This window comes from Neomonachus schauinslandi, chromosome 14, assembly GCF_002201575.2.
Source record: "Neomonachus schauinslandi chromosome 14, ASM220157v2, whole genome shotgun sequence".
In the NCBI taxonomy this organism is placed as follows: Eukaryota; Metazoa; Chordata; class Mammalia; order Carnivora; family Phocidae; genus Neomonachus; species Neomonachus schauinslandi.
In genome coordinates, this window is record NC_058416.1 from 17,235,489 (window position 1) to 17,259,202 (window position 23,714).

The window sequence follows — 23,714 nt, forward strand, 5'->3', positions numbered from 1 at the left end:
CAGGTTTTCATTCTGCATGTCACACTTGGAAAACTGACTGGATTCATATCTAGGTTAAAAAATCCAAATCTAGGGCACCACAGATCCTGCACCAACAAAAATGCGCTCTTAGGTCATGATGGTGAACTTACCAATGCAAGAATGTGGCCTGATGCCTTCGAGGTACATCTTCAGGACAGGTGGATGTAAACCTTCCCAGGTGGTCAGAAGCACTCATCATCCGGAACCCACTCCGTTTCCACGTTCAACAATGCACCATATAAGAAGCAACCTCGTCTGTGTGATTGCTTCAGACAGCAACTCTTAAAAATTAATGCCGAAGGGATAGAAAGAGGGTCTGTGCATCCCAGGGTGAGTGGCTCTGACCTAATTAGAAAAGTGTCTGAGGCCAGAAGCAAAGCTGCTACTATTTTCTTAATCCTCACTACAGGGAACTTTAGAAGACTTAGAAGATCCCAACCTGGCCTGGGGAAATTGAAGATGACACTCAGATAAAATCACATTCATTTATGCTCTACTAATTCAGAATTATTTTTATGATCTGGAAAGGTCTGGACTCAGGTTTCCGTTTTTAGACCCTATGACAACAGGCAGAGAAGGAGGTTCAACCTACTTATGGGAACACATTTTAGAAGCTCTGACTCATGTGTAAACAACCATGTGCTAGTAACTTATCTGTTGGTTAAAGCACCTACTCCTACTTGGGTTGCTACCCTAAGTCCTTTTTGAAACCACAAGAAATTAACATTTTCTACATCTGTTTTTACTTTGTTCCTGAATGTTTCCCCCAGTGAATCCCAGTAAGTAAGAGGTCATTATTGAAGGCCCATTATAGCAGCGACCGTTTGGTGGTAGGGTCTCTAAACCAGTGAGGAAATACATCCCTTCTCTTTGGGCTCCCTGCACCGCTTTCGGGCAAGGACCACAGTCCCACACTACACAAACATCCTATTAAGGAACATCCTATTTAACCTGCAGATCCTGATCAATACCCAGACGTCAGACACCAGTGCGTATGTCAGAGCAGAAGGTCACGTGTGTGACTGCACCCTGAGAACATTATTGGGAGGTGGGCATGGCTGGCTGCTGCTAAGTCATGGAGATGTTAGAAAGGTGGATTAAGATTCAGAGGCCCAAAGCTCTCAGGACTCTTAGAATCTCCTGGCCGGCTGGGTACTAGACTGGCAACCCAAGTACGTTCCAAAGTTCCTATTTCCCTGAAAAAAACAGTCCTGGAGACAATGCCCCCTACACCCAGTGTACATGTACATCACCCTAACCGCCTTACCTCATTCTTCAGCGGGGAGCTACTCTACTCCAAATGTAGGAGTTATAGTTCACAGTCAAGGCCCAGTACTGGCTATAAACAAATTGTTTCCAATTCCCCAGAAACAGCTTTACCATGGGGTATTTAGTTGGCTGTTTTTTTGTTTTGTTTTGTTTTGTTTTCCCCTGCATGGCACTCTGCTTTTCATCTGTCAAAACTAAATGGGATTGTTTCCAAGGTTCAGTGGCAAGCAGCTACTTATGGTTAAGAAATAATCTGGTTGGGGGTGATAGGGCAGGGGGCGCCTGGGTGGCTCAGTCGGTTAAGCACTTGCCTTTGTTTCAGGTCATCATCTCAGGGTCCTGGGATGGAATCCAGGGAGGCTGCCCCCCACCAACTCGACTGCTTCCCTGCTCGGCGGGGAGTCTACTCCTCCCTCTGCCCCTCCCACTGCTCATGCTGTCTCTCTCTCAAATAAAAATCTTAGAAAAGAATCTGGTTGGCCCAGAGATTCTCATATTATCATTTGATGTACTTAAATTGCACTTTTTGGTGGAAATATTTCTCCCCTCCCCTTTTTTTTTTTAAGATTTTATTTGTTTGACACAGAGAGAGAGCACAAGCAGGGGAGAGAGGCAGAAGGGAAGGGGGAGGGAGAAGCAGGCTCTCCACTGAGCAGGGAGCCCAATGCGGGGATCCATCCCAGGACTCCGGGATCATGACCTGAGCCAATGGCAGACGCTTAACCAACTGAGCCACCCAGGTGCCCCTCTGGTGCGAATACTTCTAAACCCTTCTTATTCTTAGCAGACCGCTACATGCTAACGCTCAGAGAGGAGGGAGGCGTGTTTCACCGCACAAAGGCCAGGAGGGAGGCAGGCCCGGTGAAGAGGCTTCTTCTTGTGTAAGGAGGGGTGGGAGGCCGGTATCCGCACGTCACCCCTGCTTCCCATCACAACGCCGTGCCCAGCTAGGCATGCGGCCGCGTCCTACTGCACGTACCTCGTGGGGTCACGGCCACGTGCACCACTGGGCCTCCGTACGCACACAACACCCCGTCTCGCCAGTCACTCAGCTGTCGTTCCAGTGGCGGAGTCTGTTCCCTCACCTCCCACCTGCTCGCTCTCTCCACTTTGTAGTTTCCCCCCCAGATTTTAGCCAGGACGCCAGATCTCACGCCCGAGTTCCCGTGGCAGGCAGAGATGGATTCGCCAGGCCACCAGCAGCGCGCGTCCCCCAAGGTCTGAGGACAGGAGGTGGCATCCCTGTGCCAACACACTTCAGGCGCCTGGTGGCGTCCGAGTGGAAAAGTTGGTGTGATCACTGCGCACTCTCTCTCTCTCTCTCTCTCTCACACACACACACACACACACACACACACACCCCACCCCACCCCACCCCAGGGGTATAGCATGAAGAATGGCAGAGAGGGGGCGAAATCAAACATACAGCGACCTGGGCAGTTCAGCTTGGCGGCAGCAAAGCAGGTGGAAAAGTGAAGGGGCCTCGGGCTGAACCAGAACTATCCTCTACCTGAAGACCACAAAAACGGTATGGGGCCCTTTTCTCACAGTATTTTTCTTTCTGGTGGTTTGCACCATGTCTCCATAAGTCTTCAACTAATGACTAATGAAAAGCCCGAAAATTTCACGATTCTACTTCCTACATGTTTTCTATTCTTATTCTATACCAATTAACTTAAATCATCTGGTTTCCCTCTCCCAGTTGACAAATCCAGTCCCTATCAGCTGCTTCTCCCTCTCTCCCTCTCTCTCTCACACACACCCCTCCCCCCCTTTAGTGGAAACAACCCAAGCTATGTATGATTATAAAACAAACTTTCAAATGTTTTTACCAAAAACATTTCTCCTAAATATAACTTCCACAATTTTGAGAAAGGCCAAATATTTTTGCCAGGTGACTATATTTATCTTTCTTTCATCTCTTTTAGTCCTTTGGCCATTTGTAAACACAACAGATTATGAGGAGTATTAGCTCAGTGCTCTACTGCTCATATGCCTACTGACCCATGATGTTTAAGCACCAGCTAGAAGCTGGTGACCATAAAACCACCTTAGTTCACTAGCAGTTCATTAAGAGGACTAATGATCTAAATAAAATAGCAGGAAACACAAGTAGGTCACAATAAATGAGGATACCTATAATTGACTCTACATTACTTACTAGGGAAACCATCTTAGACTATCTTGTGATTATCCATCAGGTGATGTTCATTCAATTAGTTTAACTCTCAACCAAAACCTCTTGTGTTGAGGTACTCACAGCCTATTGGATATTTGCACCTGATACACATTCTATTTGATACAGTGTTGAGTTCCTGACTTTCCCTTTCATGTTATCTTTTTCTTTTATTTCTTCATTGTATTCTGTCAGACTCCAGAGTTGGACAGCTTCATTTCATCTCACAAACCATTCAATCCCTTTTTTTCCAGTGTTTTAGCACCTTCTTCCTCTTATATTTTTACACGCAACTCTCAGAAAGATGTACGATACTTATGAAACCTTTTGTGTCATGGATGTGTTGTGCTACACGTTATGGAAATTCTAAATTTTTAAAAAGACAAAAGCTCAGAAACGGATGCAATACCCATATATCATGACCCTTCAGCAATCAACATAATGTCAAATATCTGTAAAGGCCCGTGAGTAATTTTCATCTTTCTAGATGCCTACCCATTCCCTGGGCTGGAATGACCCCATGGAACCCTGCCCAGTGGAAATGTTAAGGTTTCTATTAGACTGTGAGCATCTTGAAGTAAAGGGACTTAATCCTCTGTATTCCTTATAACCACCTGTCACATAGACACCAAAAGCAAAATAAATGCTTATGTGAAGAACTAAATCATCCTTAACTATTTTGTAAATGTAGGAGGGCCTAAATGAAGTGCAGAGGGGTACCACGACAAATCTGGTAATAAGGTCAATTCAGCCTTCAAATTAAAAAAAAAAAAAAAAAGGCTGAATTTTTATTAAGAGTCCTTCTGGTTATTTTCTGTCACTAGAAACAATGGCTTTTTCATGGCAGCTTATCTGAACTGGATTCACTTAAACCGGGCTAAGATTTCCTAGTACAAATTTTAAAGTACTGGAAAAAATTCTTTAATCAATTACACCCTTATAAATGGCAGTACATAGTTGTTATTTTTCAAATGCAACAAGTTTTTAGGGTCTGATTCACGACGTGTCTTCTCAGACAGTCTGGCAAGACTTAATTTATCTGAGAGCTCAACTACCAAATGGAGAATTTCATGTAATTATATAAAAAGTAAAAAGAATTTGAAAAATGTTTTTTACCAGTCATATAGTTATTTTAACATATACTAATTTAGGTACAGCTAACATAGTTTAGAAAAAAAAGATCATCTGTTTCTTAGTATAAAAGCTGCCTTTAAAAGAAAACTTCTTTATTCTTGTACATTTACCAACACTCCATATTATACCAAAGTCCAGTGTACTAAACCTCAGCACTGAATCTAGATAATCACTTCCACTTTCCAAAAATTGACCTTCCAAAACTGAAACTGGAAACGCTGCATCCAACAGTAAAGAATTTTTTATTATGCTAATGATTTCAAAATGTAGTCACTTTAGCTGCCAACTCAGTTTGGGGATAATTTAAGGAGTAATTTCCAATTAGGTTTTTATTTAAGTATGCACTGAGGCCTAATATTATCAGTTACACACACACACACACACACACACACACACAGCAGCAGCAGCAGCAAAGAAACCAATAATAATGGACATAATAATGACGATGATGATGAGGGAGCTCTTACGTGATGGTACACACCACTAGCAAGCTTTTTAAGGCCCTTAACGTTGATAAGAAAATCCACAATAAACTAAAAAAAATTTAACATGAACAGAGTCACGAAATAAAAGCAAAGGTACCTGCCCAACATGTGACACATGATGTAAGAGATAAATCCAGAAGGATGAAGGCTGTGTATAAAGGGAAAGTGGAGGGCAGCACCAACCAGGAAAGACCTTGCCCCGGAAGAGATTAATTCTCAACCCTATACAGAGAGAGGTCGGTGTGGGGCAGGAGGAGAGGCGCCTCAGGAGGGGGGATTAGAATCTATTTGTTGAGAAGAAGGCTGCACTGTCCCTGTTGACAAAACACAGCTGTGTCCCCTCCTGAAGGAGGCCACCAGACTGGCACACCCAAACTGGACTGGGCATGAGTTACCTGGGAGTCTGGGGAAAAGCAGACTGACCCGGTACAGCTGAGCACAGGGTCCAAGATTCTACATGTCTAACAAGCGCCCAGGTGAGGCTACTGGTCCATGGACCATACTTTGAGCAGCACTGCCCTAGAGGAAAGCCTGGCCAATGGTGGGCAGAGGAAAAGAGTCTTGAACATAAAGGCCATCAACTGCTGGGCAGGGCACAGGAGAGCGGGGCTCAGGCTCTGCCCTCACTTCCTGGGTCTCCAGTCCTTCATCTGTTAACACCAGAAGGACGAGCCCATCTCTAACTTGTCTTTCTAGCTTTAAAAACTTGGGGCAAGAAGGGAGGCTTATAACCTGAAGAGCTACACCTTCTAGATCAGGTGTTAAAGAGGAGACCAGAGCTTGGGGGAATGAGAGGTCACCAAGCAGATGGACTTCTACCAGACAAGACTGGAAGAATTAATTTGCCTCTTTAATCTTATCCCTTTATCCCTACTGGAATGCCTAGACAAAAATACAAAATGATGTGTGCACAAGGCTATTTACTGAGAAACAATGGACAAAGCTGGGAATAACCCTAATGTCCATCAGTAGGGGATTAACTGAATAAACTCTAATACATTCATACAAGGGTGTACGGCACAGCTGTAAAAATATGTGAGGAAGTTCTCTATATACTGATAGTAAGAAAATTGTGGAAAAAATATGAACAAAACTATATCAAGTTGGTGCTGTAATCATATAGAGAAACATTATCTCACTTGACTTTAAAATGTGTTTTTATTGTACATCCCTAATGGGATAGACCCTAAGGTAAAAAGAATTGTAAAGCAATATTAAACTGTATCCAATAGCAATAAATGGCAAAAATGTCAGTAACTGTTCAAGTCGGGTGATAGGATCTCATTATGCTGTTTGCCATCATGCAATTTTCTCTATTTTTGTATACACTTGCCTAATTTTTTAAAAATCAACTCTCCAAGTAACCTTTAATATTAACCCACATGCACACCAAGCGAGAATGCAAGAAAAGGGGCAGATGGGCAACAAAACTCACCTTAGTCCCAGGTGAACATCAAGGTTCCTAATATAAAATAAACTGCACAAGTCGGCAAGGGCAGGAATGGGGGAGGTTGGCTGACACTAGAACTAACATATTCCACATCTGTACAGATTTTACTGTATTCAAATACATTCTGTATGATCTCCTTCTGTTTTCACAACATTTCTGATGACTAGCCCACTTAGTGCTAAGGTAATGGACTCAAACTGGTTCAAACCCAAGCTCTCCTATCTCCAAGCTTTCACACACTGCTCCCCAGTACCCATACCAACAGAGGAATGCAGTGGGGGACAGGAGCCTAAGGGCCTTGCCAGCAATTTTAAGTCCAACTTTTAAAAAATTCATGCTGGGGCACCTGGGTGGCTCAGTCGGTTAAGCATCTGCCTTTGGCTCAGGTCATGATCCCAGGGCCGTGGGATCCAGCCCCTCTCCTGTACCCTCCCCAACTGAGCAGGGAGCCTGCTTCTCACTCTCCCTCGGCAGCTCCCCCTGCTTGTGCTCTCTCTCTCTGTCAAATAAAGTTTTCTAAAAATAAAAAATAAAAAAATAAAGAGTAAGTAACTCATTCTGATTTAAAGAATAAATAACTCATGCTGATTTTCATTTCTGCCTGAATATATACATGTTTAACACTTACAGTGATTTATCAAATAGACCCACATGTATATTTTGTATCTTTATGAACCCAGGAAACACAATTCCTTATTCCAGTTTCAGAGGCATTGAATTACACCAGGCTGCACTGGAACAGTGACATCTGTCACCCAGATGCCTTTGGAGGCCCAGCAAAAAAAGGGACACGTCCCATTGTCCAACCAGCACATTGCTGGTAGCATTCCCAGCTGATAGTATTTCAATTGGCACCTACAAATACACTTTCTGTTGATGTAACTTTTTAACCTGAAAATTCTGTCTAGTCTTTTAAATATACCACCTAGAAATGAGTCAGTGCAATGGCAGGCAATTAACATCACATAACATGGTTTGAAATTGCTCAAACCGACTTGGGCGCATTTTGGAAAGAGGTACTTCATGGCTATCCTGAGCAGAAAGCTGAGAGGTGAACAAGGAATTCAACTTCGCAGCAGCCTATTCAAGGAAAAAAAAAATCACTAACATTTACTACTATGTCCTTTAATAAAAGGGTTTTTTTTTTTTTAATTAAGACCTTTTTGGGGGCACCTGGGTGGCTCAGTCGTTCAGCGTCTGCCTTCGGCTCAGGTCATGATCCCAAGGTCCTGGGATCGAGCCCCGCATCGGGCTCCCTGCTCCGCGGGAAGCCTGCTTCTCCCTCTCCCACTCCCCCTGGCTTGTGTTCCCTCTCTCGCGCTCTCTCTCTCTGTCAAATAAATAAATAAAATCTTTAAAAAAAAAAAAAAAAAAAGACCTTTTTTAAAGAACAGTTTAGAAGACTTACAGAATTATTCCAAAGATAGTACACAGAGTCCCCATATACCACATCATCTGGTTTCCCCCATTATCAAATTTTACATTAGTATGGTACATTTGTTACAATTAATGAATCAAGGTTGATACATTATCATTAACTGAAATCCATGCTTTATTCAGATTTCCTGTTTTTCCCTAATGTCCTTTTTCCTGTTCCAGAATGCAATTTTGATTTTCTTACAATTTAAAATTCACCACAGGAAGGCTATTTAAGCAAATATGACAAATACAAGGATAAAGGACTAAAATGATACTTCTCAAAGCCAGAAAAATGCAAATATTGGATGAAACACTGCATCAAGAGTCAGCTCTTCAACAGACCAGCCTTGATCTATATAGCTCCTGTAACCACCATCTTAGAGAACCTGTCAAATGGGTCATGAATTTCCATGTGCGCAAAGCGAATTATGATATGAAGAACACCAGTGTGGAGTCAGGTTCAGACAGTAAGGCTGGTCAGTCATGCTAAGCTTATGTGTCACTGAAATCAGGGCAACAAAGAGCTCCTGGAGTCAGAAACATACTTCTGTGGGTACCGCTGGGCCCCAAAGGCATGCTAGCCACTGCCCCATCCCCAAAGTTAGTTCGAGCAAATGAAGGAGTTGAAAAGTGAAAGCATAAAAAGGGAACCTGAAAGATTTCAAAGAGCAGGGCAGGATGACGGCTAGTGTGGAGGAGGTGAGCACAAGTAATGATTAACTGGAAGCTAATTCATTAAGTGATGAGGCAAAAATTGCCCTAAGAACTGAAACAGGGAGGGAGAAACCATGTCAGCATGGTTAGAAAAGGAAGCCCACCTTTCTGGGCTCGAGTCCATCTCAAAGGAGAACGTGTTAGACTAAACTGATTCTTGAAATCCCCTTCTGCGTTGAAAATGCCACACTGTCTTCTCATTTCGGTCACCAACAGCCCAGTGAGGTTAGCAGCAGGGACACCTGATCCTGCCATTGGCCACAGAAGGCCTCTGAGACATGACCACAACCAGGTCTCCCCACCAGCTGCCACCGAGCGATCCCACAAGCTGAGAGCTTCTCCCGCCTGATGGGGAACAGAAACCCTCCCAGCAGGCTGATGGTACGAGCAAACGATCCAGTCACTACTAAATACATTACATTCAAGTAAGACCTCTGCCAGTAATCTGAACTTACAAGAAAGACATTTTACTGTCTCGAAGCTTTGGAGCTATGTACCACATGATCCATTAATTCGTTAATTCAACCAGGCCCAGTTGAGCACTTTGGCAAAACAACAACAAACAACTAGCTTTAACTCCTTCGTGGAGAGGCTACCCAGAGAGTTCAGATTTTCTGTGGCCTTTTAAACTTTGTTCATCCCTTATTGATAGCAAGTACCCTCACACTATTGACACTTTGGTTAGACCCTTCTTTGTGATGGAGGGCTGTCCCGTGCACTATAAAGACCGAGCGGCATCCCTGGCCTGTCCCCACTAAAGGACAGTCAAAAATGTCTCCAGACATTGCCATGTCCCCTGGGAGCTAAGCAGCAAGACTGTCCCTGGCTGAGCACCTCTGCCTTAAAGTAATTCATGATATATATAAATAAATACAATATGATTTCAATCGTAACCTAAGATTTCAATGTAATTAAACGACATTTTAAAAACCTTTAACTGGTCCATACGTACCAGTATTTACCTCAGAAAACATAAGCACCGTGAATGACTAAAGCAGCAAAATTTGGTAAGAACAGATACTACACGTGATCTTAGCCAAAAGGCTAAAGAAGCAAAATTTGGTTTTTCCCTCCACTCTTCAGTTAGTACTTTTTTTAAAACAGTAACTAAACATAATGTATAGACTTGATAATGCCCCAGAATCAAGGAATCATTCTTAATCCTTTCCATCCCAGGATTCCAAAGTAAACATCAGATTCTACACGCAGCAGCCGAACCAACCAAGCACAAGGCAGAACGTGGTCTGGGAAAGAAGCCAAACCCAACGAGTCATGACCACTGGGTGCCACCCACCCTACCCACATTCCACCTCAGAGGACCACGGGCGCACCGCCCAAGGGCCATTTGCCACCACCGATTAACACAGACCCCATTCCCTAAAAGAAGATTAAGGCCAAGCAAAGAAGAAAGCTAATTTGAGTGTGTGCCTCATAAACACCCCAGGCTAATGTCTGGAGCTTTCCAACATGTCACTCAGCTTAAATTTGGGGGTGGAGAGGAGAGGAATACTACTTTTTTTTTTTTAAGATTTTATTTATTTGAGAGAACGAGTGAGAGACATAGCGAGAGAGAGAGAGAGAGAGAGAGAAAGAGAGCACAAGCAGAGGGAGGGGCAGAGGGAGAAGCAGGCTTCCCATTGAGCAGGGAGCTCGATGCGGGGCTCGATCCCAAAACCCTGGAATCATGACCTAAGCCGAAGGCAGACGCTTACCTGACTGAGCCACCCAGGCGCCCCGAGAGGAATATTTCTATCATCAACAGTGAAACAGGACGAGGAAGTTCTTCAGGGAAACCTGAGAGATTGCAGGTTTGGTGCCTAACTGGCTGCAAAAGCGGTTTCTTAAAAATCATTTAAAAAAGACATTCCTCATTTTTGTGGTTATGGAAGCTTTTTCTTCTTCTAGGTGTTCAGTGTGAATGTGTACAACTCACCACCACCACATATTTAGGTCAGAAGAAAACAGCTAACTCTATCCAACCTGTAGCTCCAACGCCATCCCAAGGCCTCTTTCCTTCGAGAAGGGAAGCCAGTGCATGTCCTCTCAGAAGAAGGGGAGGAGTGCAGATGGTTGCCAGGGTGGCTTAGAGGCCCAGGCAGTCTGCACCTGGGCTGGGAGATGTGGCTCTCCCCACATCACCACCCCCTGAACAAATGTGTGAGCAGCCCTCCCTAAAGCAGGCTCAGCACAAAGGCTCTCTAGATGGGTCTCTGGATTTCTGGAGCCCTCCACTGCACAGCATGCTCTGCAGCTGCTCCCTTCCCCTGAATATCTTTGGTTCCACCTCATCTGGCTCACACCAAATTCGCCCCCCTACAGCCCGGCCACCCCCAGGGAAAGAGAACACATAAAGAGAGAACTGGCTGTGCCCAGTTTCTACAGGTGGGCAGATGGCTGGCAGAGGATAAGTCACAGGGGAGGACTAGGGAGTTCAGCCTGTGTGGTACTAACCAAGCTAAACGTTAATCATGGCATAGGATCATTTACATTAAAGATCATTAACCAGGCGCTTGGGCCTCTTGGCAAAGAATGAGAGTTCACAAGCTGAAAAAAATGCATTTAGATAAAGTCCCAGCCTCTTGTTGCCAAACACAGCATTTGGGTCACTTCAGGAGAAGGGCACCTCAATGGCACAGAAGGAGCAGAACCCAACAGGGGCATCTGGCGAGGGGTGGGGGGGGGGGGGCGCACGTCTTTCTTTCCTTCCAGAATGTTCTCCACCCAGAGCTGCAGTTAATTCTCTGAGATTTATTTTCTGTTCTTCCTTATCCCTTATGAGGTATAACTGTCACCTCGCATGCAAACGAGTTTACAGGTAAGGAATTATAAACAGGTAAGGTGTGCAGACTTTGTGTCTCCAATTTTCCGTTTCTTGGTGGAAACCTCTCCTTTTTAAGGTGATGGTTTCGACTCCAGTTTAGAGCCACACAAAACAAGGATTGCATGTCCCTCTTCATTAGGCAGCTATGCCTTTTCTTCCACATCCAGGGACCCAATACCACTCACTTCTCACGCAAAACCAGAAGTCGCCATCTAGCAAACAGGGTCAGAAGTTCAATTTCACACATTACAGACAGCCACGGTTTTGAAGACTTCTGACAAGTGTTCTTTCTGACATGCTTCAAGCAGCTACACAGGCTCAGGCTTCCTCCCTCGCACACCCTCCTCCACAGCTCAGAGATCAGCACCAGTTCCACTGCCATCCTTTGTCGGAGGCAGCCTGAGAGTTTCTTGTTAGGGACTCACCCAAAAAGAGCAAGCACTGCCCTGCTTTTCCATCCCAGTATTACATAATTCAATTTCCCTCCAATTACATATTTGCCGGAAAGCATTATCTGTGACTGAAGTACAAAGAGGGGGAAAGAAAAAAAGTAGAACCACATTAATTCTTGCTAGGAAGATTAATCTGAAACGGACAGACAACGGACTCCTGGAGATTAATCTCTATACGTATTTTTAATGACGTTTAGCACGAGTACTCTTTTAACTTAGAGTCCAGAAAATCTAAGTGCCAGTTTTATTTTATCTATAAGGGAATACAAGTCTGTATGTCTGGAGACTGGAAAATGTGGGGAAAAGATATCAGGCACCTGATTTATAATTCTGAAAAGTTCCTAACTGAATATCCATCCACAGAAGAGCAAAATCATTTAATCTGTGTGAACACAAGTGAAAACTAAAGTTAGGAGTCATGTGACTTATCCTCAAGCATTTCCTGTAAAGGTTATAAAACAAATAAGGAAGGTGCTTGTATCTCAAGAGGTAAATCTAAAACAATAAAGAGATACGCCTGTCCCACCATGACCTAGCCGGCTGCATTTGCTATGTTTAAATTGAACTTAACGATGAAGTCTAAAAAGAAAACATTTTAAATAAAAGATCTATCCTCATGTCACCTGGAGTTTTGTACCAAATTTCCGAACTCTGCATGACAGATCCTTCACTGTGTCTATTTTTGACATTTCAGGAACACAGTGATGACAAATGCAGTAATTTATTCATAAAAGGGTGAGGGGGGTGGAAGAGCAATATCTAGAATAGTTTTTCAGAGCACGGGGGAAAAAAAAGGTCTCAAACCAGACGACATAGGTTAAACACGTAATTAAAATGTTTCACTGTATATACTTTGATTCTTGCAGCATGCAAAACATGTTTAACAGACACAAAAGGGATCAAATAATTCCAATTCTGATCCAATTTAGATTAAAGCTAACAAATCCACTGTAAGAGAATGTTCTCCTGATGTTAACCAAGGAAAACAGAACCCTTTGTGGCGCTTACCAGATCCTGGGCAGGAAGACCTCCTTTTAAAGGGGAGAGAGACAGAGCGAGGCTGGTGTAGATGCAGATGGTTGTCTGTTTCCCCTAACAACAGCGGCAGGGAGGAGAAATCCTGGTCTCTGCCGGTTCCCCGTTGACAGGTGATCAGCAGCCTGGGGCGGGAGGCTCTGCACTCCCTGGGAGGTGTTTCCAGGGGAGGGTTCTGCAGCAGCTACCGCCCAGGTGGGGCCCCACGGAGAGCCACCCACCCCAGACACCCTCGAGCCATACCGGCTGGTGCTGTGCCGAAGCCTGTCTGGGCTGGAAGCTACCGCGGATGCCTGCGCCTCGATCAAATCAGGAGCAAATTCAAATGTGGGGAAGAGAGGAAGCCGCTCATCTGAGGCAGCAGAACCAATGGCTATAGGAGGAACTTTGTGGATTCAAGAGACACAAAACACAAGACAGGTCCCGCAACAGAACGGGAAAGTTAACAGCTGACTTCCAGGAAGAAGAGCGCACACCCAGCCTAGCCGAGGGACCCTGGGACTTTAGGAACCCCAAGGCACACAGAATGTCCCTTTTTGAAAATTAATGGCATTTCCCCCTAAATGTTCATGCCAATGTTGAAAGGAAGGACATTCAAGGAAATGAAGAAATCCTTCTGGATACTCGTGTTTAAATAATTGCTCAGTTGCCCTCGTCTATATGGAATGAGCATATGAGGAATGAGATCCTGGGGGCAGAAACCAGCAGTTCAAGGTCAATAGGCCTGAGCCCCAGCCACATTCATGTACCCTCCCAAAAGCGGCTGTTAACAGTACTGTCCTAAATCAACCACAGCCACCCGTGACCTCCCCTCAGTTTAAAAACCAATCCAACACACGTCCAGTAGCAAAAGATGCTTCTCCTACTCTCTATTTTAACCAATGTCTCCAACAGGTTGTTAGGGAGGCCGACGTAAACATCATTTCAGCATCCGAAGGTCAAAGCGAAATCATGTGGCCCCTCGACCCAAACCGTGACAGGTATACCAACCTGCAGCCCGACTCAGAGGAGGTTTCTGACCCAAATTCCTTGTAACGTCCCACTTCGGGGCCAAGAACATGCACATGCTCACTTCTAGGAGTCATTAGTGTTGAGGGAAAAGACAGGCACTTAACTCAGCCAGAAGTCTTTTTCTTTAACGCTTCCTTTTAAAAGGCAATGATTTCTTAAAATGGAATTCAGGGGCTGCTTAGGATTCTACTCTTTGGTAGGAACGACAATGGCATGAGTAAGCCCCATCAATGCTATGCTTCGAGAGACCTTCGATGGGAGGGGGAGGCCCAGAGTCCCACAGTCCCGCTGGGGCCAAGAAGCTGCCATCACCATCTGGTGGTGGCTCGTGCATATTGCAGTCATGAGCCCCACACCACCTTCAACCCATCCTTCTAAAGGAGACTGGTTGGCATTCCTGCTTCACTGACTTTCTGAAAACAGGTTTGGCCATTGTTCTTTCTTCCCCAGCACATCTTCTTCCCCACCCTCCTCTTTTTCCACAGACTTCTGATCAGGCTACTAATTACAAGGGGAAGGTTAAAAGTTCTGTTCTTCCCTATCGCTTCTGTCTCCGATCCAACACCTGGTGATTTGGTTACAAAGAATAAAGTCCCCAAGACAGAGAAAAGAGAAGCAAAGAGCCAGTATGTTCCCAAAACGTAACAGCCAAGGGCCAACTGGAAAATATGAGGCAAGCATCTCTACCAAGGAAAGAGGCCAGATGAAGACCTGGGACATGACGAAAAAGAGGCAGCCTTTGAGGCGGGCCCTGGCCAGTGAGCAGGACTCGGGTGGGTTCAGGGGAGTTGTGCTGTGCAGCTGGAGGACAGAATGGGCTGGAAAAATCAGGTCACAAAGAATGGCCAATCAGGTAACATCTGAAAACATGTTCCCAACCACTTCACTCCTCCAAAGACTTCATCGATCCCTGGTGAATATATTTAGGTCCAGGAGGCTCCCAAAAGCAGGTGACCGACCACCTCAGGAAAAATATGCCAGAAGAAGTGAGGTCCACAGAGAAGAAACTGGAAACTGGAAAATTCACATTTAAGAGGTCTCACTGGGATATGCTCTAAAAGAGTATTAGGGATTTCTAAGCAAGTACCCGGGGAAGACAGTGCACGCAGGTTTGATAGGCAGCTGTGAAAGGCCTGGGTGACCAGATGTGTAGCAGCTGCTTCGAGTATAAATGAAGATGCCTCCTTTACTTACTAATGCAGGTAGGAATTTCCAGGACTTTATACTACGTAAAATGTCCTTCCTGTTTTACCCACATCACCTCAATAGGCTATTTGCAACAATTATAAAATTAATTACCCGACCGAAATTTACTTTCTTTTCTACAGGCGTACCTCTGAGACATTTCAGGTTCCGTTCCAGACCACCACAGTAAAGCAAGCACCAAAATAAAGGGAATCAAATGAATTTTTTTGTTTCTCAGTGCATATAAAAGTTCTGTTTACACTATACTGTAGTCTATTATATACACACAATAACATTTAAAACAAAAAACAAAAAAACAATGCACATACCTTAAGTTAAAAATACTTTATTGAAGGACGCCTGGGTCCTTCTGCCTTTGGCTCAGGTCAAGATCCCGGGGTCCTGGGATCGAGCCCTGAGCCGGGCTCCCCGCCCAGTGGGGAGTCTGCTTCTCCTTTGCCTCTGCCCCCCACTCGCGCGCTCTCTCTCACGCGCGCGCTCTGTCAAATAAATTCTTTTTAAAAATTTAAAAAAAACATTTCATTGCTAAAAAGTGCTAACCATCATCTGAGCTTTCAGTGAGTCATAACCATGGATCACAGATCACCTTCATAAATACTATAAGTCTGAAGTATTGGAAGAATGACCAAAATGTGACAGACACAAAACAGTGACCAAATGCTGTTGGAAAAACAACACCAACAGCCTTGCTTGATGCAGGGTTGCTACAAACCTTCACTTTGTGGTAAGAAGCAGTATCTGTAAAGCCCAATAAAGCAAGGTATGCCTGTACAAGATTAATTCAAGAGGTGTATTTCAGGATGTTGTCTTCCAATCAAATGTACCCTCTCATATATAAAATAGCTCGCCAGCATTACAATTAGCTCTTTCCTAAATTCCATTTATATAAACTGGCAAAAAGATAAAATGAGGTAAAATAGCTTTGATCAAGAAACACAGTCCATATATCCCCCCCCCCCCCCCCAGCACCATGACACTGGCCTTGTTCTCTCGTCAGCCACTTTACTTTAGAAACCTCGGTACCTGACGCAGGCACGCCCCCAAGGCCCCAGAGGCCGCTGTGCGGTGTTGGAACAGGACAATAGCCAACATACATACTGAGTCTTTAAAACAATCAGAAATGAAGCAAGCAGGCAGAAAGACAACTCCATGCATTAACACATCCCCCCGTTTTTAAATGTCTGGAAATCGATGCCCCATGTTCAAGGGCCGCACTGAGCTCAAATCAGCAGTTGATGACAAATTCCTGGAGGCCCCAAACTCTGTGTTCCCTGGCTCCCGGCTCAGCACCTTGGACAAGAAGAGACGGTTACTAAGTCCCACTGAAAGACCAAGTGCCTGTGAGCTGCATCCCCACAAACTAACCCAGCAAAAAGCCCCGAGCCTTGCGTTCGGCGAGGCAGGAAACAAATGAACCGGAGCACATCAGGGCAGCCCGGTGAAAACCATTACAGTGAGCAGTCCACTGTCAAAGGGCTAGCATGAATCACTAGACCGGAGAAGCCAGGAGTCAGGAGACCTGCAAACTAACCCTAATGATGCCATTAACCACCTTCTTTCCTTGATTTCAGGCAACTTAACATCTTCACCTTTCTGAACTCAGCAAGTCTCTCGTAGGAAAGTAGTAGAGGAACGTGCCCACCCTCTTCCCTAGTTGTTAAATCAATGGGCACCTGACAGGAAGTCCGTACTGCTGATGACTGCAAATCATTTGTGATCCTGAGCACGAATGTAATCTCTCGATCCCAGAATGCTCGTATGTAAGGCACAGTCCCTTGTCCTACGGTTTCACGATGCAGGCTCACATATTTAGGAACCCAGGCTTAAAAACCCAACTCAGATGCTGTGTCATTCAGCAAGCTGCTTCCAGTTATCAAGTACCCCATGCTGGCACTGGGGCTTCAGGGATGGAAGGGTCGGCCTCTCCCTGCCCATCCAGGTCTTATTTTCCTGAAGCCTTCAACACTTGTCCTCTGTGCACACAATTTAGCACTTAGCTTGTCCACCAAGTTCTAGATTAATGTAACGTTTTTTTAAAGATTGTATTTATTTATTAGAGAGTGAGCAGGAGAGCGAGCCTAACAGGGGGCGGGGAGAGGGAGAAGCAGGCTCCCCACTGAGCAGGGAGCCCACCGCGGGGGTTGATCCCAGCACCCTGGGATCATGACGTGAGCCGAAGGCAGACGCTTAACCAACTGAGCCACCCAGGTGCCCCTCATGTAACTGTTTTCTGATGAGCCCATCTCACCAATAAAACTTTAAGCTAGAGAGTAAGGCCAATGTCTTTCTTAGTCATTTACCAATTATCCTGGAGCCAGTCTTCTAACAGCCTCAGCCCAGGGAACTCAGCTGCAAAACCCAAATAAACAGAGAAACAGCTTCTGAACTCCGAAATAGCAGCCACCATCAGAGCGCCTCTAGGCTCACTTCCTTGAACACCATTCTGAACAAGCTTCATTATTTAGCTTCCCATTACAAAGATTAAGCTTCTCATCTTCAATAAAGTGTGGTAAACAGCACTGCCGCTTCTGCTAGAAAAATCCAAACATGCTAGAAAAATCCAAACATGCTAGAAAAATCCAAACATACAAGAAAAAACAGAAGTATTCATCGATACAAATGGCAATTAAAAATCTCAGCCATGGGGCGCCTGGGTGGCTCAGTCGTTAAGCGTCTGCCTTCGGCTCAGGTCATGATCCTAGGGTCCTGGGATCGAGCCCCGCATCGGGCTCCCTGCTCAGCGGGGAGCCTGCTTCTCCCTCTCCCACTCCCCCTGCTTGCGTTCCCGCTCTCGCTATGTCTCTGTCAAATAAATAAATAAAATCTTTAAAAAAAAAAAAAAAAAAAAAAAAAATCTCAGCCATTATAATTATCAGTAGTTGACTCAGCTACTGGGTTTGTCAGGGTAAGCTCTCTTTATCATTGTGTTCTTTTTTTTTTAAGATTTTATTTATTTATTTGACAGAGAGAGACACAGCGAGAGAGAACACAAGAAGGGGGAGTGGGAGAGGGAGAAGCAGGCTTCCCGCCAAGCAAGGAGCCCGATGAGGGGCTCGATCCCAGGACCCTGCGATCATGACCTGAGCCAAAGGCAGATGCTTAACGACTGAGCCACCCAGGCGCCCCTCATTGTGTTAATTCTCTTGAAGGTGCAAGAAGATGGATTTAAATCACCGGGCTAAAAGGTCTATTCTGAGGTTCAAATCACAGGTTCTCACGCACTAAAGAGGCAATTTTATTTTCTAAAACTGAAAACTTTTCCAATCTTTACGAAAGCAATGTAGATTCTTTACAGGAAAATCACACACACACACATACACACGTGAAGGAAGAAAATGAACACCCGGGAATCCCCCTCTCTAACACTATTAACACATCAGTGTATGTTACTATCCTTTCAGATCGCCTATATTTGTTTTTGTGTAGGTTTCTTACAAAAAGATGGGAACAAATTATACAAATCAATCTGTAACTTACTTTTTCATTGGATAGGTTTCCATGTCATCACATACCTGCATCATTTTTAATTAAGGTTTTGTACTATTCCATTTTAGAGATCTACTACAATTAAACTATTTCAGATTGTTTGAACTCTGTTATTATGATAAACACTGCTTTGTAGGGGCCAAGGGAAGTCTGTCCCCAAATATACTGCTTTGACATGAAGATCATTTTGAGTTAAAAATGCTTTTGGCTCAGGTCATAATCTCAGGGTCCTGGGATTGAGCCCCACATCGGGCTCCCTGCTCAGTGGGGAGCCTGCTTCTCCCTCTCCCTCTTCCCCGCTTATGCATTCTCTCTCTCAAATAAATAAAATCTTAAAAAATTAAAAAAAATAAAAAGCAGGGGCACCTGGGTGGCTCAGTTGGTTAAGCGACTGCCTTTGGCTCAGGTCACGATCCCGGGGTCCTGGGATCGAGTGCCGCTCTCCCTTTCCCTCTGCCTCTCTCCCCTGCTTGTGCTCTCCTGTTCTGTCAAATAAATATAATCTTAAAAAAAAAAATAGTAAGAAAATAAAAAGAAACAATCAAAACCTTGTAGATTCAGGAAAAGCTCTTTACCTCCCCCACAACTACCTAAAAAGAATTAGAGGACTTGCTCCAGGAAGAGAGCAATCACCATAGATAACCACATTATTCTGTGACCTAGGTTTGGTAGACAGGGAGGAACCTAGCAAGTCCTGTTTGATCAAATCCTCTGTGTCCCAAAGGCCCAGCAAACATGTGTTTGCCAAACATTTGCTCTTTTTCATCTCCCTGTGAATGGCAGTCCTTCCCTTGGAAGTCCCAGAACCCCCACCCGCCACACCCCCTTCTCCTTAGCTCAGAAGGACACATACACCTCACTGTGCCTGTCTTTGGAATTTCCATGTCTGTGTGAATTCCCCTTACTTACCCTACTAAATTTGATTTTCTCCTGTTAATCTGTCTTATGTCAATTTGATTTTTAGTCTGGCTAGCAGGACCTTGAAGGCGACAGGATGTTCTTGCTCCCTGCCAGCTTCATCATTAAAGCTTAATTCTTTGGATATATATGTAAAATATAAATATTTTATAAAACATGTATTGCACATACATATCCTTAGGATATACATGTAAGGATATAATACATAAATCACTATTTTCTTAGGAGGAGTTCCTTCTGAAGTGTGTTGGCTACATCATCAGGCATGCACATTTTTCTTTCAGTATACTGACAACATTCAATAATATACCTACTGCAGAAAATTTAGAAAATATAAAAAAGGGGCGCCTGGGTGGCTCAGTCGGTTAAGCGTCTGCCTTCGGCTCAGGTCATGATCCCAGAGTCCTGGGATCGAGCCCCACATCAGGCTCCTGGCTCAGCGAGGAGCCTGCTTCTCCCTCTCCCTCTGCCTCTCTCCCTGCTCATGCTCTCTCTCTGTCTCTGTATCTGTGTCTCAAATGAATAAATAAAATCTTTAAAAAATAAAAATAAAAAAAATAAAAATTGGTAACTCTACCAACCTGATAATGGTGTTAACATTTTATTGTGAGCCCATTTCAAGCTCTTCTATGTGTGTATGTATGTGTATGTCCAATTTTAGAAACATTTTGCCTCAAGGAACACTTGGTTGGTCTTACCGGGAGTTTTAATTTTAAGAGAATTCCATATGAAATATTTAATTTATCTACTTTAAATTTAATAACATGAATCAAAACTTTTATTCAGGAAGTCCTACTGTGGACCAAAAAAAGGCCAACCTAAAGTAGGTTAGTAAACACTTTATTTGTTGTCTTCCTGAGGACCGTGGCCCAGGAGACAGTATTCCAGGTTGCCCTGAGGAAAGGCTCCGAAGCCCGTCAGCTACAGGGGAGATTCTATATGCAAAAGGGGGAAAGAGGTCTACGTGCTTGCAAGCAGCTCTCCGAATATTTGCATGCCACAAGGTACCATTTGGTTGTAAAAATTACGGTTTCCTGATTTCCACACAGACATCCTTAGGTCATCTTAATACATTTCTATCATTATCTGATTGTTCCAAAATATCGCCTGCATGCCTCTGCTTAACTGGTTTTCTGGTTCTTCTTGTTTCTGAGATCCCGAGGTCACGTGAGAAGGTCACAGAAGGCGGACAGTCACCTCCTGAAGCTACCGTGGGGCCCATACGGAGAGAGGGAGGGAGAAAGCGAGAACAGGACACAGGCAGACAAGCACAGGAAAGGGCCAAGAGGAGAGAAGATCCACTACTGCCCCGGACTTCGGGATCCTCTCTGGAGGATCACCGCCTTCGAAGTCACAAATTCGCCGTTAGTTACAACCTACGGGTTCACGGGAAGAAAACAGCCGAAACCCCTGGCCACAGAGCCCAGGCTGACCAGAATGTGGCCAAGGCCCATGTCCGCGTCTCAGTCCCATTTTATACGGTTTGTGCCCGCGCTGGGTAGCTGCTGCGACCCTAAGATAGTAACGGTCAGGCGTACCTGTGCTGAACTTGGCCAGCCAACTGCAGGGCCCAAAACTCAAACCAGTCCGGTGGACAGGCTAAAGGTGCCCGGGGCATATCACGAGTTCCAAGACCTACCAATTCATACTCACTTTCATCTAAGGTTCACTGCTTCAAAGTCGCTTTTTCCCTCTGCCGCCCCCCCCCCCCAAAACTCTTGGGTTGTGTAATTTCAACAACTCTGGTGTAAAGGTCAAACCTGTGGTTTTGGTTTTGGTCAGAGTGAAGAGAGAGATGTACCCCCAGAGCATTCCAGGGCTTGGGGGGGTTTGAGTGGGGAATGAGCCAGAGGGTGCTGAACTTTTAAAGACAAAAGATCCTGGTGCCTTTCAAACAGCAGGCTAGGCAGATAGAGAGAAAGGCTTTATAAAGTCTAAAAATAGGTACTTGCAGCAAAGTGGTTTCTTTCCAGAACAATTTTAAAGATTCCCAGGGGGTGTCAGGTGTTGAGTAAATATCAGAGGAGAATAAAGGCTTTCTGAGCTGAGCTGTTGGGGAACTGCAAAGCCTGGTGAGGGATTCCTTTGCTTTTGCCTGGCGCCCCCCGGCCAGGTGAAATAGAAGTCTTTTGTTCCCATCCCTGCTATAGCACAAAGGGGCCTGGGAGAGAAGGTCAAGGCTTGGTTTCAGATGCAGGAGAGCAGCGCAGCAGAGAAATAACTCCGGGCTTCTAGTTCTCTGGCCACGCAGACGGGCAGGAAGATTAGACCATGCAACTACTTTCATTAGAAAGACAATGAATGAATGAAGCCCCCTGCAATACTAACAATAAATAGATATTAATAATAATACAGATTAGTTGTGCAATAATGAATACAGATTATTATCCATCGTACAGACATAAGTATGCATTAACTCAACTTCCATTATTCAAAACTAGGTGCTGGAGACCAGTAGGCTTATCCAGCGCCCTGCCCAGAAGGGAATGTTGCTGGGAAGGTCAAGAGAAGACTGCAGGACCTGAGCAACACCGTGCTGGAGAGGGCTCTGGGGCCAAAGTCAGTGAGTCCCCTGGGTCGCTGGAACCCACACCAGGCCACAGATGGGAGGCAAAAGCCCTAACCCAGCCTCTCTCTGCAACTCCGGGCCCCCAATGTGATTCTGATGTACAGCCTGGCTTGAGCACCACTGGTTCAGGGGCTCTGAGCTCTGGTGTCCTGTGTGTTTCCCCAGTAGGTCAGTGACGACCCACCTGAGGAGAGGGAGAGAGATTGTATGCCCCGTGGGTTAGCCTGCACATGGGATGTGGGGCACAGCTCCGGCTGGACCACATGCCCTCAGCGAATGCCTCTTGGCCCCACTCTTCCTGTTTTGAACACCAACTAATTCATCGCCACGGGGCCTTCTTTTACCCCTCAGAAGACCTCTTAAAATCCGTACGATGCTGCTCTCTCTGGATTAAATGGGAGCAACAAAGATGCACCCAAGAGATAAAGCGGGCCTCACACACACACCTGAGTCTCTAGAAGGCAGAGCAACGTTGCTGCCCTGAAGGATCAGCCCCTTCATATTCTCTCTGCCAAGAGCTCAGACCATAGACAAAGGAATCCCAGGGTGAGGGGCAGGAAGTGAGGGCTTTCCGGTTTGTTAACGTGGCTTCCATATTGGCTTCCAGAATAGAAGTTCTGTCTGCCTTTTTTTTTTCCATGAGAAGAGGAAACAGCATTTAAACATCTCTGAATATCACTAACATACATTTCTATCTCAAGTGTCTGGCAATTTGATTTTCATAATTAATCTTAAAATGTACTTAAGAGAACACAAAAATCTCATGACATGTGGGAAGGAAAACAAAAGGGGGTCCTACTTTCTGTGCATTTATCTACCATGAAAAATATTAAATAAAATGTTCATATGTAACAAAGCGTATGAACTCAAATCTTCATCACATCGTTTTTAAATTTTTAATTTCTTCTTTATAACTCTTCTGATTTACAAGAACCCTAAAAAAAGACGAAAAGATGGGTTTTTCCTTCCTAACCCTTCTTCTTCTCTGGCCCCCACTGCTTGTGCATTTCTACCTCCTAATTTCTGCGGAGAAGCTTTGCTCCTGCCCCCACCCCCCACCTCCCCAATCTGGTTGGGCAACTTTTCTGGGGAATGAGTGCAGAAAGCCAATACTCGAAGGTGAGAACAAACCCAAACCGGTCATCCGAAGTTCCTCTCTGTTCCCCAGGTCCCTCTAGAGCCATCTCATGGAATGCCAACAACCGCTGACCAGTGAAGACCCCCAGCCAGAGACAGGGAATGGAGGGCTTTCTAGAACCCTTGAGGCACTGTGCCCATCTTTCCTACGTGGGGGTCCCGGCCACTGTCTGCTGTTTCCATCCTTTCCAAGCTTGTGTCAGAAATCAGTTTCTCACATAAAGACAGGCCTGGCAGTGTGAAAGAGAACTCTCAGCCTGGAAGTAAAGCACCAGGAATCAGAATCTTACCACATCAAAATCCCTAGTGAACTTCATAATTTTCTGGTGGTGCGAACTGCTCATTCCAGTCACCTGGCAGGGGGGCTGTAAACACTGCGGCCCAGGCCTCACCCCAGCCCAGCCGAACCTC

The 23,714-nt window shown here is 44.9% G+C and overlaps 1 protein-coding gene and 1 pseudogene across 1 annotated transcript in view; both read right to left on the minus strand.

The window, feature by feature from the left end:
* NEDD4L (NEDD4 like E3 ubiquitin protein ligase) overlaps positions 1 to 23,714 on the minus strand; it is a 333,752-nt gene that overhangs the window by 183,907 nt on the left and 126,131 nt on the right. The window lies entirely within an intron of this gene.
* LOC123326707 lies at positions 9,558 to 9,725 on the minus strand (annotated as a pseudogene).